Consider the following 15,304-nt stretch of genomic DNA (forward strand, 5'->3'; position numbering starts at 1 on the left):
GTCTAGCAGGTCTCCTTATCGCTCCTTGGTACAGTCGTTTGACTATTGAAAGTGGTTCCAACAAGTCACCACGAGAAAAAACTGTTCTGTATTGCAATAACTCAAGATGCAAAGTAATACCACGATACTACAAATATCACGGAACACCTTATCACAGATAAGACTGCCCTTAAGGCTTGTAGCTCACATTTATTACAATAAATGACATACCTGACATTTTACCACTCTCATTATTACGTCAGATAGGTAATGCACGTGGTAAATTCGTCGTATTCATGATTTACTCTTCAAAGTAACATACCGTACTTATTATTTAACACAAAATAAGATTAAAAATTAAAGATATTCACGAGCAGCTAATTGAGAATATTTATGAACTTCAAATGACACGACGAACCGTCTCGTTCTGCATATGGATGCAAACTCAGGTCATGCAGACTAAGCAATGATTTCGTGCCTGACGGATACTGACTGTCACTCCTGATTAGGCATACAGAGAGTGATATACCTCGATTTTAGACAGAGCCAGTTTGCAAATTCCAACTTTAAATTACATATCGCAAGTATTTTTGCCGGACGCGAATTCCTACCCAGCACCTATTGTCCCTGTTAACGAACGACGAGAGATGTTGAATCTTGGTTCTTAACAAGTAACTTATTTGAATTGCCGTGAGGTAAGGCTTTGTGTTGGACAGGGGTTCGAACTCAGAACTTAATCGGATAGATATCGACGCACAATCAACTGTGACATTTCGGGTTTTCTCGGCAGTAGCTAGATGTTTTAACTGAAATGACGAGACGAAACATACATTTTTTTCCTTCCCAAGACTCCAACCCGGCATCTATCGCTGTTATATTCTAGAGAAAACGAACGTTAAATATGGGTTTGTTGCACCAGCAGCGACATGTGAGCGTGTTTGAACTAGAAATAATATGACGAAGAGTTCAGTGCTCACTGGGAATACAGCTCCACACATCATATCGCTTTTGACTACACACAAAGATACGTCAGCTTCCGAATTTTTGTCCAGTTCGGACTAACATCTTGAACTTACAGTGATCTCGCAAATAGTTCTGTGTCTCACTGGGTGTCAAAAACGTCACATATCGTTAGTGTTGACAACGAATGAAAATACATTAAACATTAAAATAATTATCCACCAGCAGATAGGTGTTCTCATGCTACAGCTTGATAATACATAATGAAATCTATAGTGCCGGGCCAGGATTCGAACCCATTCACGCGCAGTATGTGGAGATGTTGAGGAATCTGCAGTTCTGAACAAACAACAAATTGTAGACGTGCTGTATTCTCACGAAGGGATCAAATTCAGCGTTAAGTACGGTCTAAGTTGCATTCCCAGATCAGAACCGATTTTATCGACATACAGAAGCTCATATAAAATATGGACTAAATGTCCTGTGAGCCTACATAGCGTTTGTTTCGTCACTAGAAATAAATAACAAGTATAAGAAAGGTTTCTACGTGTCGCCGCTCCAGTCTTTATTGTGATTCATCCTAACGTCTACTTTGTAGTAAAGGAATATCATTTTTCATGTTAATTTCAGACCACAATGTCATTATATCTTCTTCACTTGGTGTAGCCAGAAGAGAATGGAATCTGTCTCTCCTTATCTAAAATCATTGACAGAAGTTGGAATCGAACCCAGTCCATAGATATACAAGCATATTATAAGTATGTGGCTCATTTTTCTATCGTAACGCCGTTGCACCTCTCTGGATGAGAATTGACACACAGGCTTCCTGTAGTAATTTGCAGCAGGTTCAGTAAATTCATTTACTTGGTTGACCGAATCAGAATGAACTAACTGCCTCGACTACCCAGTGCATAAATTCGACTTTATTTTGTAATCACCGAAATAAAATCACGTACCTGCCACCTACACAGAACAGCCAACAGTGTAGGATGCACAAATTTGAAAAGGAAGTGTTTCTTTCCACTTGAGCTACTGTATTGCGCCATCTCTTTGTTGAAAACGTCGTGCATTGCAAATGTCGCATTTCATAAGTAAAGTTTTGTATTCCTAGAAACCCAAAATTTGTTTGTCAGCTGCGGGAAGAGGAGTTACCTGTTGTGCAGCATTGTAAGTTTTCACCATTGCACTATGAGCCGAAAGTATTTTTTTGCGATTTCCTTATCGATGTTTTATCTGACTGCTCTTTCACAGAAGGGATAAAAACGTTACAGTCAGCGAGACTGGAAGTGCGAACCATAACAGATGCTATTTCTCAGGTCAGCGCATTACCATAGAGCTGGCGTAAAAGTACGTGTCTTAGCTTACTCTTACGAGTTCGATAATGTCTAGCACTCGTAAACCGCTATTTAAAGGACGAGATTAGTTGCGATTTCCACGTGCAACGACTTTCCTGGGCTGAAAACCGTAAATGTACAATCTTTTGTTACACCTAACGTGATAATAAATCAGATTATTCAATGGAAATGACAGGTAAAATCAAGTGAACTTTGAGGATAAATTCCGTGCGCACCAGGAAGGAACTCGTCGATCACAGAGTTGCAAAACATACGTTGCCTTGTTGTCAAATCTCAGTTACAGTACCAGCAGAAAGAAGACGAACCGATGTGATCGTACAGCGGGCTGGGAAGTGACCATAGCTGGTGTCTCCAAGTCGCGGTTGCTACGGCCTGGAATACGTAATGCGTCTGATTCGCATTTCTGTAACTAGGTTTAGGGACTGGAGCGTGGTTACTAATAATACTCCAAACTGACTGAAAACTAAGCATCATATACCAGTAACTCTCACAGTTGTTTTTATATTTATTTCGTAAGTGTACTAAAAACTAAGAAGCTCATTCAGAGACGTTTTGATGCCTCGCCGATAGTCGAGCAAAACAAACAAATAAAGAAAAAAAAGGATGTGTGTGTGTATGATAGAGAGAGAGAGAGAGAGAGAGAGAGAGAGAGAGAGAGAGAGAGAGAGAGAGAGAGAGAGAGAGAGAGAGAGAGAGAGAAATCAAAAAGAATGAGAGAGAGTAAGAAATTGTTGTAAAGAAATTGAATCATGGTATGTAAAGAAATCTTTCATTAAAATTACACGTTACACATCATTACGAAATATCGTATTCATGATCTATGAAACAAAAATTGATCTAATGTAATCTAATCATATCATATTGATGGCTATCCATGAAGAGTCATGAATTACCGAAATTTTTAACAATACCAGTAATGAAATCTAAACTTGAAAATAAAAGACGACAATTTTTGTAATAAACCTGGACTCCTAACAAGACAATTTCGTCCCTGTTAACTAACCACGAAAGATGTCTGATATACCTCCAAGCTCAAGTAACAAAGTGCGCATGCATTTAAAGATTAAGTGCATGATGTGAAGTTATATGACGGAGATACGAACCCAACACGTAATCGTATTGTTAATTAAGTAAAATCAAATTTACGTATCGGTTTTTCTTACCAGCTGCTAGGTGTTTGAATCTAAACTAAGGATACAAACTTTTGTACCTAAGCGACAATCTAACTACACGCCTACCGTGCATCCACAAATATAGCTTAAATATCAGTTGCTTACTCACCAACGGTAAGGTGTGTGCGTGTTTGACAAGAAATAATGACACCTATTGCGATTGTTGGCAACACATGAATAGACATTAAAAGCGCACGTTGGTTTTCACTAGCGGGACGGTGTGCACGTTATAGGGCTTGAACTGAAACTATGAATATTTTTGTATTGGATCAGGATTCGGACCCACATACTTACCTTTGGAGGAGACCTAGAGAAGGTTGCAGTCTTGCGAAAAGGGACGAAATGGTTGAACTATAATGTCCCGAGAGATTCAGATCCTCGAAAGAGGAGAAACGAATTCGAATCACAGTCCAGCACCAAATTTTTCAACGTCTCTAGTTGAATCAATTACAAGTAAAATAAGAGCCCCATCCTTTAAATGGCTATCGGTTCATAAAATAAAATAAAATTTTCTAATGTAAGTAAGTTTACTGGCGACTGTATTTCTGTTTACGATGACTTCCGCTATGTCATTTCCCAACGTAACCTGGCTCTGCCCAGTTGGTAATGATGGAACGTGATTTGTATTGCGAATTCTGGATTATAACGTCTTTCTTTTGAGGTTACCAGACGCAAAGTAAATCTGTTTGTGCTTCTTAAAAGTAAATGTCTGAACCCACGCATTGCTCCTGTGATAGTTCCACCAGGCCACTGTGCCCACATTTCCCAGCCCCAGGAGTGAGCTGCAATGGATGATGTGCTGAGCTTACAAAAGTAGTCACGGTGGATAAAACGCGAGTCTATTAAATGGTTAAGTAGAAACAAGCTTCTGACGCGGAGATTATACTATTCTCATGTCAGCAGGATGTAAAGACCCTTGTAGGCATCATAGGCTCGATGTGAAGCCATTTTGAAATGTTCACAAATTCAGATATTTTCTTAGTTCGTGAAGATCCACTGGGAAGTGTGAAGTTACCGGATAATTGGATTATTACCGACATTATTACTATCATTTTCTTCATGCCGCTGCTGGAACACTGTACTTGAATATAAGTTCGTGCCTTTTGGTCACTATACAAGTAGTTTCCCAAGAAGAGGTTCTTTCTCTGTCTACAGAATTCTTTTCATGTTAATATCAAACATCAGCAATTACTCATAGATTACATTAAAACTAAAGTAATCGATGAAGACGTTACTTGATAACAAAAACGCGCTGCCATTCTTCTATTACTTGCGCCTAGAAATGGCTGTCGAGTGCTGCCAAACCAAAAGCTAAGAGATGTTACTGCCTGCCGATATACGTTCGAATCCCTGCCCAGTACAAAGCCTTACCTCACGGCAATTCAAGTAAGTTACTTGTTAAGAACCAAGATTCAACATCTCTCGTCGTTCGTTAACAGTGAAAATAGGTGCTGGGTAGGAATTCGCGTCCGGCAAAAATACTTGCGATATGTAATTTAAAGTTGAAATTTGAAAACTGGCTCTGTCTAAAATCGAGGTATATCACTCTCTGTATGCCTAATCAGGAGTGACAGTTAGTATCCGTCAGGCACGAAATCATTGCTTAGTCTGCATGACCTGAGTTTGCATCCATAAGCAGAACGAGACGATTCGTCGTGTCATTTGAAGTTCATACATATTCTCAACTGGTTGCCCGTGAATAACTTCAATTTTTAATCTCATTTTGTGTTCAATGATAAGTACGGTATGTTACTTTGAAGAGTAAATCATGAATTCGACGAATTTACAATGTGCATTACCTATCTGACGTAATAATAATGAGAGTGGTAAAATGTCAGGTATGTCATTTATTGTAATAAATGTGAGCTACAAGCCTTAAGGGCAGTCTTATCTGTGGTAAGGTGTTCCGTGGTATTTGTAGTATCGTGGTATTACTTTACATCTTGAGTTATTGCGATACAGAACAGTGTTTTCTTGTGGTGATTTGTTGGAACCATTTTCAATAGTCAAACGACTGTACCAAGAAGCGATAAGGGGACCTGCTAGACAGTTGCGTTATGTGGGATGCATGTGAATCAGGCGAAATTCAATTCGGGCGTTAGGATAGTTTTGAGCATGACTGTACGTGTAGGGTCAAATGAATGATTAGAGTTGAAGAAAAACTGGATGATTAATTCAAGACAAAGAGCTTCACAAATTGATAAGTCGATAACGTGTTGGGCCACCTCTGGCCTTTCCGCGGTCAGTTACTAGGCTTGACATTCACTGATAAAGTTAGTTTATACCCTTCTGACGGATATCGTACCAAATTCAGTTCAGTTGGTTCGTTACATCCTCAAAATCGCGACCTGCTTTAAAGAACCTGCACATTGTGCTCCAGATGTTGAAAATTGATGAGAGATATGGCGATCTTGCTGAGCAATTTATTGCCTTGCGTGTACAAACACGTAGATACGATATCCGTGTGTGGTGCGTAAATTGTCGGTAGGCACCTCACTTAGTGTCCCGAGCAGAGTTCAAGCCGCCATAAAGACAAAGGGTGGACGCACTGCATATTAATGTCCACTAACAGGTGTCTGTACACGCACTGATAGGATAGTGTATTTCGAAATGTTAGCAGAGGCCAGAAGTTGGAGCATTTGGTCTTCCTTTTTAAAGCTTACGTGGGGCGAGTCGTAGAATCTCTAAAAAGAGACACCTCTGGCAACACTAGTTGAAAGTGGCCTTCAAACTAGCCGTCAGAGCTGCCGTAGCCGAGACGCCCCCTGGGTAAACGCTACGGATTTCTGCAGTCGCGCCTCGCGATCTGTCACGAATTATGGAATGTATTCGCAGATACCAATTGTAATACGACAACGGCTATACAGTTTGCTGGAAACGTACAGGATGTTCTGAAATTCCCATCACTACCTGCTACAACTTGTAGAGGGGACTGAGTACATAATACTCTTATTTTAAATTGTAACCTGTCTCCCGAGACGTACCGTATACTAGAACCACTTGAAAACATGTTGGTAACGCTGTCACTTTGATAAGTAATTTGTTACATTGAGGAGCCAAAGAAATATCGTTTAAGGTCCCCGCGAGCACGCAGAAGTGCCTCAACACGCCGTGGCATGGACTCTACTGATGGCTGAAGTCGCGCTGCAGGGAACTGACACCATGAAACCTGCAGAGCTGCCCATAAATCCGTAACAGTAAGAGGGAGCAGAGATCTCTTCTGATCAACACGTTGCAAGGCATTCCAGATATGCTAGTTAATGCTATAAAATTTACTAGAAACGTACAGTATGTTTGGGGAGTTTGGTGGCCAGCGAAAGTGTTTAGGCTCGGAAGAGTGTTCCTGCAGCCACTCTGTAGCAACTGTGGTTGTGTGGGCCGCTCCATTGTCCTGCTGGAATTACCCACTTCCGTCGGAATCCACAATGGACACGAATGGATTCAGGTGATCAGACAGGATGTATCTAGACGTATCAGGGATCCCACATCACTCCGAATGCGCACGCTCTACAACGTCACAGAGCCTCCACCAGATTGAACAGTCCGCAGTTGACATGCGGGGTCCATGGAGTCATGATGTTGTCTTCATACCCATACACGTCCATACTGTATATACATTTTGAAATGAGACACGTCCAACCAGGGATTATGTTACGAGTCATCAACAGTCCAATGTTCGTACCGATGGGCCCAAATGAGGCGTAAAGCTTTGTGCTGTGCAGTCAGCAAGGGTACACGAGTGGGCCTTCGGCTCTGAAAGGCCATGTAGATGATGTTTCCATGAATGGTTCGCATGCTGATACTTGTTGATGGTCAAGCATTGAAATTTTCAGTTATTTTCGGAAGGGTTGCACTTTCGCCACTCTGAACGATTCTCTTCAGATTCCATTCTTGCAGGATTTTTTTTCTGGCCGCAGAGATGTTGGAGATTTATTGTTTTACTGGATTGCTGATATTCACGGTGCCCTCGTGAAATGGTCGTACAGGAAAATCCCCACTTCATCGCTACCTCGTAGATGCTGTGTCCCATCGGTCTTGCGCCAAGTATAAAACCACGTTCAAAGTCATTTAAATCTTGATAACCTGCCATTGTAGCAGCAGTAACCGATCTAACAACTACGGTAGACACATGTCTTACATAGGCGTTGCCGGCGGCAGCACCATATTAAGCCTGTTTACATATCTCTGTGTTTGAATACGTATTATTATAATAGTTTCTTTGGCATTTCAGTGTAGATGTGACCGAGTACATCTATTGTTCTACAGTTTCACTCTTTAATAACCAAAGAATCAAAAAAATCGGTCTTCAGAGACACTGGTTTTACAGGAGGGCGTTTTCCAATTTGAAATTACAATGATATTATTTCCTTCAGCTGCTGACGGGCGTTAATAGATATCAACGAAGACAGGTGAAAATGTGTGCCCCGACCGGAACTTGAACCAGGGATCTCCTGCTTAGATGGCAGTCGCTCTATCCATCTGAGCCACAGACGGCACAGAGGATAGTGAGACTACAGGGACTGTCTCGCGCACGCCTCCCGCGAGACCCACATTCTCACCTTTGTATGTCCACACACTACATTCGTAGCGTCCTTTCGCACATGTCCGGAAGAACAGACACAATATCCATATAAATATATTTTCCAATTCGCGTGCGCTGCGTCTCCACGGGGCACCACAGACGCACCTGCTGACGGTGAAGACACCCATAGTCGAAGACGTTGTGCAATGGCAACGAAAAGCGTGTGGGGAGGAGTCAGACGTTGTGGACAACGATCTTGATAAAGGCGACCAGCAGCTCTTCCAGTACTGTGCGCTTTGGCCACACAGGATACTCGTATCGGTGTATTCGGCAAAAGTGTGCTCAGAAATGTTGCTCTAACACTCACAGTCACATGAACGAGACTCGATCCAGGTCAGAGAGGAGGCAGCCGTCAAATGACAGCATAGGATCAGACGTAAGTAACCCCCCCCCCCCACCAGTTATCATAACCCTGTTGCATACCACATTAGCGAAGGTGTATTTATACGGCTGTAGCACGGATATACCTTTCCATACATGGGCTCCTCTTCAGAATATCGTCACTCAGTTCCCTAGAAGTTTTTAACGGGAATTTTGCAACATCCTGTATCTCTCCACTAACTATACAGTTCTTTCCAGAATTAGATCCCTCTGCAGTGGAGTGTGCGCCGATATGAAATTTCCCGGCAGATTAAAACTGTGTGCGGGACCGAGACTCGAACTCGGGACCTTTGCCTTTCGTGGGCAAGTGCTCTACCATCTGAGCTACCCAAACACGACTCACGCCCCGTCTAAACAGCTTTACTTCTGCAGTACCCCGTCTCCTACCTACAGCTGTTGTACGACATTCGAAATATACGGATGTATTTCAGAATTTCGGCGTAATGCAACTTCGCAGAAACATGGCTGAATTTTCCTGTATATTGTTATCATTAAAACCAAGCACCGTCTCAGTACCTAATACTTTTTGATATGGAGACAATTTTCATCATTTCAAGCACTATTAAAGTTGGTAGGTGTAGGAAAAAAAATACCAGTACCATACTGAAAATATCGGTGAGAAGCGATAGAATTCCTACAAACAACTTGGAGAAAATCATTTTGGGTTCTAGGCCATGTCATTATAAAACAGTGAAACAACTAAAATAACTACATTCCGACCATCGTTTGAACGATCCTCTTCAGAGCGAATAAATGCCACGAAATTTCAAATCAGCAGCAGCGAAATGAAAGGTCGATTTGGAAACAGTTCCTATTTCTTCTTTCTTATCTTCGATTAATTTCCCAAATATCTTGTTCATTTCGTATGTTGCTTTCTTTATACAAGGTGTTTCACATTTCTAGAGCTTGCAATTTTACCTAGTAACTCATGCATGCAAACGTCATCTAACGAGGCTACAGAGCATCAAAATACAGGCACCAGCCCCGGCGAATGTATGTAAGTAGAGTGTGATGCCGTGATTATTTATCAATTTGATCATGTATCATGTTCCGGAAGTTACAAGGGAATATCGTTATCATACCTCTGACGGCGGAATACAAGTACTGGTACTGTTGTTGCTAACTTTCATAGGTGGTAGTATGGATCAAAGTAAGAAAAAAATGTCCGGTAAACATGGGCTACAAAATGCATACCTGAGGCGCTATGAGCACTTGTTCAACAGTGGAGATATGTTTTATGCTAGCGAAGATGAACAAGTCCTCACAGCTATTAAGGTATGCATTTTACAGCCCATGTGTACTGGACATTCGGTCCATACTACCACCTCTGAAAGTTTCCTGCCCTACATCTTAGCTGCAACACTACTGGTACATACTGTCACACGCAACAGGAATGTCTTCTCTTCCAATTTTCCGTTATAGGGACATAACCTCAAATTTATACATTTATCCATCTCCATCATCATAGAAAATTGGTAACATCTTCATTGAATCTTTCTGTGTACACATATTTTACAGACTCCAGCGCCTGTAACTTCGATACCCTGTAGCGTCGCTGGATGACGTTTCCAGACATCGATTCCTATGTAAAACATCATCTGGTAGGTCCCCTCTACAGACGCGATAAGTGTGTAGCACGACGTGTGAAACATTCTGTATGCAAAGTGAATAACATGGGTGAATGGGCTAGAACCGAACCGCCCCCCCCCTCCCATTATCTCTCTCTCTCTCTCTCTCTCTCTCTCTCTCTCTCTCTCTCTCTCTCTCTCTCTCTCTCTCTCTCTCTCTCTCTCTGTCTCTCTCTCTCTCTGTCTCTCTCATTCTCTCACTTTCATTCTCTCACTCTCTCTTCTCAACTATCAACTGCCAGCTTTCCTTTATGTCTTTTAAGTCTTAAAATTGCTGTCTGATTTCTGGCAGAGCTCTAGATAACATGCCGCTCACTGTATTTTATCGCTGGTTGCATCATCTTAAATTCAAACTGTATATTTTGCTCAAAATTGTCAGAAGTTATTTTGTAACATCTATAGATGTTATAAATATGGGTTGAATTTCTTCAACCGATCTCTAGCGGCTAGTGTGTTCTCTCAAAATCGATTTTCCTCTAGCTCGTCTCCTCTAATTCCTGTGTAAATATTTTGGATCGGTATTTTCAGCCAGGACGTATGAAAGTGATGGTTCGATAGTATCCGCACTTATCACTATTTGCCTTATTTGGTGTTGGTGTTATTTTTTTCGTTTAGTCTGAAAATTTAGCAGTCACGTCAGTTAGCATAGATGTTGAGGAGTGAAGCAGCAAACGTCGACAGAGTGAGTCCTCGCCGGTGCTGATAGAGCCTTCTGGTGGCGAAGCCCTGCACTACAGACAACTGAGTGTGTGAGGAACTAGTAGCGACATCTAGCAGCGAAGTGATGAACAGCAAAATGGCCGCGAAAATTGAGTGACTTAAATGTCTAGTTGCTGTTTATTTCTTCCTTTACACTATTATTACAAAACAGATTACGGCATCACTGCTCGGTTTGTCTGTTACCGTATTTTTGTGTATTTCACACATTACAAAATAGTTCTGTTCTGATAACATATAATGCAAACTACATCTCGAGCGACATTAATGTACGCAGCATATACATTCATCATTCCCTCTTCGTAATTTAGTATTACTAATAGTTTTGTCCACACTTTTAAGCATTAAAAATGGATATGTGGCTCGGAACAGGACTACTGTTACATTAAATGTTAACAACATAATCGCACGGTATAGTGAGTTAAAGAATATTGAACAGCAACGAGAACTGTAAGTAAGTTTATGCAGTGCAACGTTAGTGATATAATAGTACAATAGTAATAGGCGTTTTTCAGCCCTTATTTCTATTTTACAGTTTCACTCATTACTGATGGCAAATGCCTTGCAGAGAACGTAATATTCTGCATCTTCGGTACGGCCTTTACAATCTCTTTCATTGAACTGCACTTAACCTGGAGAGGTAGTAATACAATTTTTTCTCTGATCTACAAGATACTTTTACAAAAAGTAGAGGCAGAGAGGTAGTCATGTAACTATTAATCGAAATATTATATGAACTATATGGGCGTGTTAGTAAAATCACCAAGAAATTCCTCTTATTAATTTTAAGTGTTATCTGTTTGATACAGCATTCAGCTCACATAAAACCACGAGAAATATCGTTTTTATAAAAAAAACAGTTTATGTCATTAGTGACCTGTGTAAAATCAAACATCTCATTTTGACACTAGAATAATTTGAGAAAAAAAGGCCTGTTTTAGTTTTTGAAAATGCAATAAGTGAAAACAATGTATTTTTAAAAGGTATTGTCAATTGTTACGAAACGATTTATTATACAGAATTTATTAATCGCATAGTAAATCATGATACAAAAAAGAACACCTTGTTGGCTTGTGATACAGTATTTTGCATTTTCTTATGACTTTGAAATAATTACTGCTTTTTCAGCACTGAGAATGAGTAAAATACATTATGTAATATATGAATCAGTATGATAAACTTTTTTCGAATATTCATTGTTAACTACAAGAAAATGGCAGATGTTTGGGTATTTACCTCAGAAGTATTCAGCACACGAAGGATAACAAAAATCATTTTTTTGGTAAGGTTTTTGTTTCATAGTTTCCTACAAATATTACTGATACCATAGTGAGATATATTAAGTACCTTAAAATATATGTAGATGTGGTCTGGTGAAGAAAGTGTGTGAATTAAAATTTAAAATGCTTGCACCAGCATAACCAGGTTTAGTTTGTAGTGTGGGAGTGAGCTCCACGTGGGACCCGAAGCACCGACCCCACGGGGGTACCCGGCATGCACCACATGCCAAGGCAGAGGTGGAGGCTAGTGTTCGGAAGTCTGAAAATTCCAGCGCCGGCCGGGGATTGAACCCCGGCCCGGCTGGGGCGAATAGCCCCAGCCGAGGCGCTGGAACGTTCCAGACCCCCTTACCACTAGACCACCGGGGACCCCGGCTGTTTCTTGCTCCATAGTCCAGCTAGTGGTCGTAGAGCACTTCCTGTTGTCCTCCGTGTTTACACCGAGGCAGCAGTGGCGTGGTGTAACAGGAAGTGTTTACTTGCGTCCGCTGGATGTCCACTTAGTGTACGACTTATTTACCCGGCTGACGTTCGTGTCGCTATAATCTCCTTAGTTCCGTTACAATTACATGCAGGGACTGAAAATCTGCCTATGCAGTTGCACGCAGTCGCATCTCACTATTTGAACCTCTGTAATTCGATCGTGTTGTCAAGACCCATGTCAGAACTGTTTATCGAAGAATGCTCATGTGTTCGGTACATTTCATAAACGGAAGCGACTGGGATAACAGACAGCCCGTAAACATTTTGTAATGAAGTGTCAGCCGGTACGTAATACTCGATATCTGGAGTTGTTTTATCGGTTATTAAGATAATCGTTTCACCCCTATACACTTAAAAAATTCCCGTGTTTTCTTAATAAAGCATAAGCACAGTACATAAATCCCTCGCGAAAATGACATCGGAGAAGTACAAGTGTTCGAGTGCCACAGAAAACAAGTGGGTCCTTGAAGGTGTGGAACGGAGAGCACAACTAAAATAAGATGTAACGTTTCGGGATTCCCTCATAGTCGCGTAGACACTCCAGAAGCAGGAAGATCCGTTTGATGACGTCTCTTGAGGAGCGAGGAAAAAATTCACTCTCAAATAACTACTGTACAAGATGCCTCGCCGCCTCTTGAAGGGTGTCATGGGATTCTGCAGCCGTGGACTCGGCGACCTGTGAGCCAACGCGGTGTTTCTGACCACATACATTTTAGCTGCGGGTTCTCCGACGTGCAAAGGAAGCCGCGACAATGGGGAGGCTCTGCGTGCCGTTTTGTAATAAGAACGCCTCTCCACATTTTATCGTAGGAATGATATAAATTTTAAACTTCTTAGATCCACCGAGTCATTATATATTCTTAAAATATCTTTTAACTCTTTTTCAACACATATGTATCTTTTACCTCTTTCACTGAAGAAGCTGACCAACAGATTTTTTTTCAATTTCAGGTATTGGTTTTATTGCATTCTCCTTTAGCGTATTGATCAGAAATTGTAGGTTAAGATACCTTTGCCTTATTGAGTATCGTTTGCTATGCCAAACTTCGACAGCATTCATGGTCCTGTGCATCGAATTGATGACGGTAGATAGCTGACCGAAATCACTTTGAAATAAATTCTCTGAACGCAGATAACTTTGATACAGTAGTGTTAGGTATCGAAGTATTATCTAACGCAACTGAAGCCAACCTAAGAGTGAATTTATTTCGAAATAATTTCGGTCGACTGTCTGTCTTCACCAATTCCACATTTCAGGTTGTGTACTAGCATTTTCCATCTATTGACTGATTAAATAGTCTACGCCACAGGGCACTTGCTACGCTGTTACTCTCCATGCTTCATCAAGGCAGTCCGGTGGAAGATGGACTCTACAGCACACGTGCGGCAAGACAAACGAACTACTTCTTCATCCCTGTATTGCTCCACTAATCGCAGTTCTTGTATGTCTTCCACAGGCATTGCTTGAAATGAAAATTACAACTGTAAAATAAATGTCTCGGATAACACTGTTTTCATAGTTTAATTTGCAATCATTTCGAAGTAAAGCAATGCAGTTTTAAATGACAACCAAGTTATGACATTTCTCGGTTGAGAAAAAATATTTCACAATTATTTTGACTTTCCTCTGGTAAAAAAGCTAGTCTTCCGTGCTTCAGGTATCAACAAGTTGTTTCGAACACCTCTGAAACGTCCGTCCATAAGAAGAGCTTTATTTTCAAACATTTTCTCCCCTTCTTCGTAACTGATCACCAGGATTCATTTGTCAGGAACAGGGTTATTATCAGTCTCCAAAAAAACTTCAGTCACTTTCAAAATATCTTCGTTCTGCCGAATCCCTGAACTACTGCCACGGTTATGGGACATCCCAGAAGCTTCCCTTACACAGTGCAGTCTTTCTCATAATTCGTTATACTTGCGACGTAATCTAAACCTTTATCTCGCAAATCTTGAAATTGCTTTTTAAACCCTCCGAAAAAAGGCACTGTCTACTCACCGCAGACTGTTTCCCAGCAGTTATGCATTCGTTTCTCAATCTCCACATCTGTTTCGTCAGGTTGGGCGAGAAACTTACTGTTGAGCCGTGATTCTACCATTTACAATTTTTAAACTGCCGCTGCTCCTATTCCGTTCGGAGTTCCTGTACAAGCAATTCGTATAATTACATTTCCGGTGCTCCTGGCACCGCTTACCATCCTTTCCCCTTTCTGTTTCCTTTTCCTTTCCTTTTTCTAACCACAGGCTCCAGTCACATTAACGTGATCACCGCCTGTGTCCGACGCTAATGAGTAGGGTATGCGTAACGCGGAAACTCAGCCACTTATGTGACATCCAAAAGGACGTGATCATTGCCTTTCGGGCCACAGGTGGATGCATTTTCGAAACGGCAGAGTTCGTAAAATGTTGGCGTGTTGCCATATTTAAAGCACTCCGCGCATGGCGCTGTCGAGAGCCGACGCTGAGGCCGTTGTGGTGCCCCACGGTCCACAGAGGACAGGAGTTAAAGGAGACCGCAGGTGAATAACGTGCAACTGCTGAGCAACTGACCATGCACGTGAACCGAAGAGCCTACCGACAGTGTCTCCTCTAAGACCACTCAGCGAAAAATGCTATGTGTGGGTCTCCACAGCAGACTCCTGGTCCACACACCTATGCTGACTGCTGTTCGTCCTCGACGAAGGCTGGAATTTTTACGCCAGTTCTGCGACTGGGCGTCCACTGAACGGTGACCTGCGGGCTTTCCAAGTGACAGACAGACGTTGGCGTG

The sequence above is a fragment of the Schistocerca gregaria genome, unplaced genomic scaffold, assembly GCF_023897955.1.
Source record: "Schistocerca gregaria isolate iqSchGreg1 unplaced genomic scaffold, iqSchGreg1.2 ptg000204l, whole genome shotgun sequence".
Taxonomy (NCBI): domain Eukaryota; kingdom Metazoa; phylum Arthropoda; class Insecta; order Orthoptera; family Acrididae; genus Schistocerca; species Schistocerca gregaria.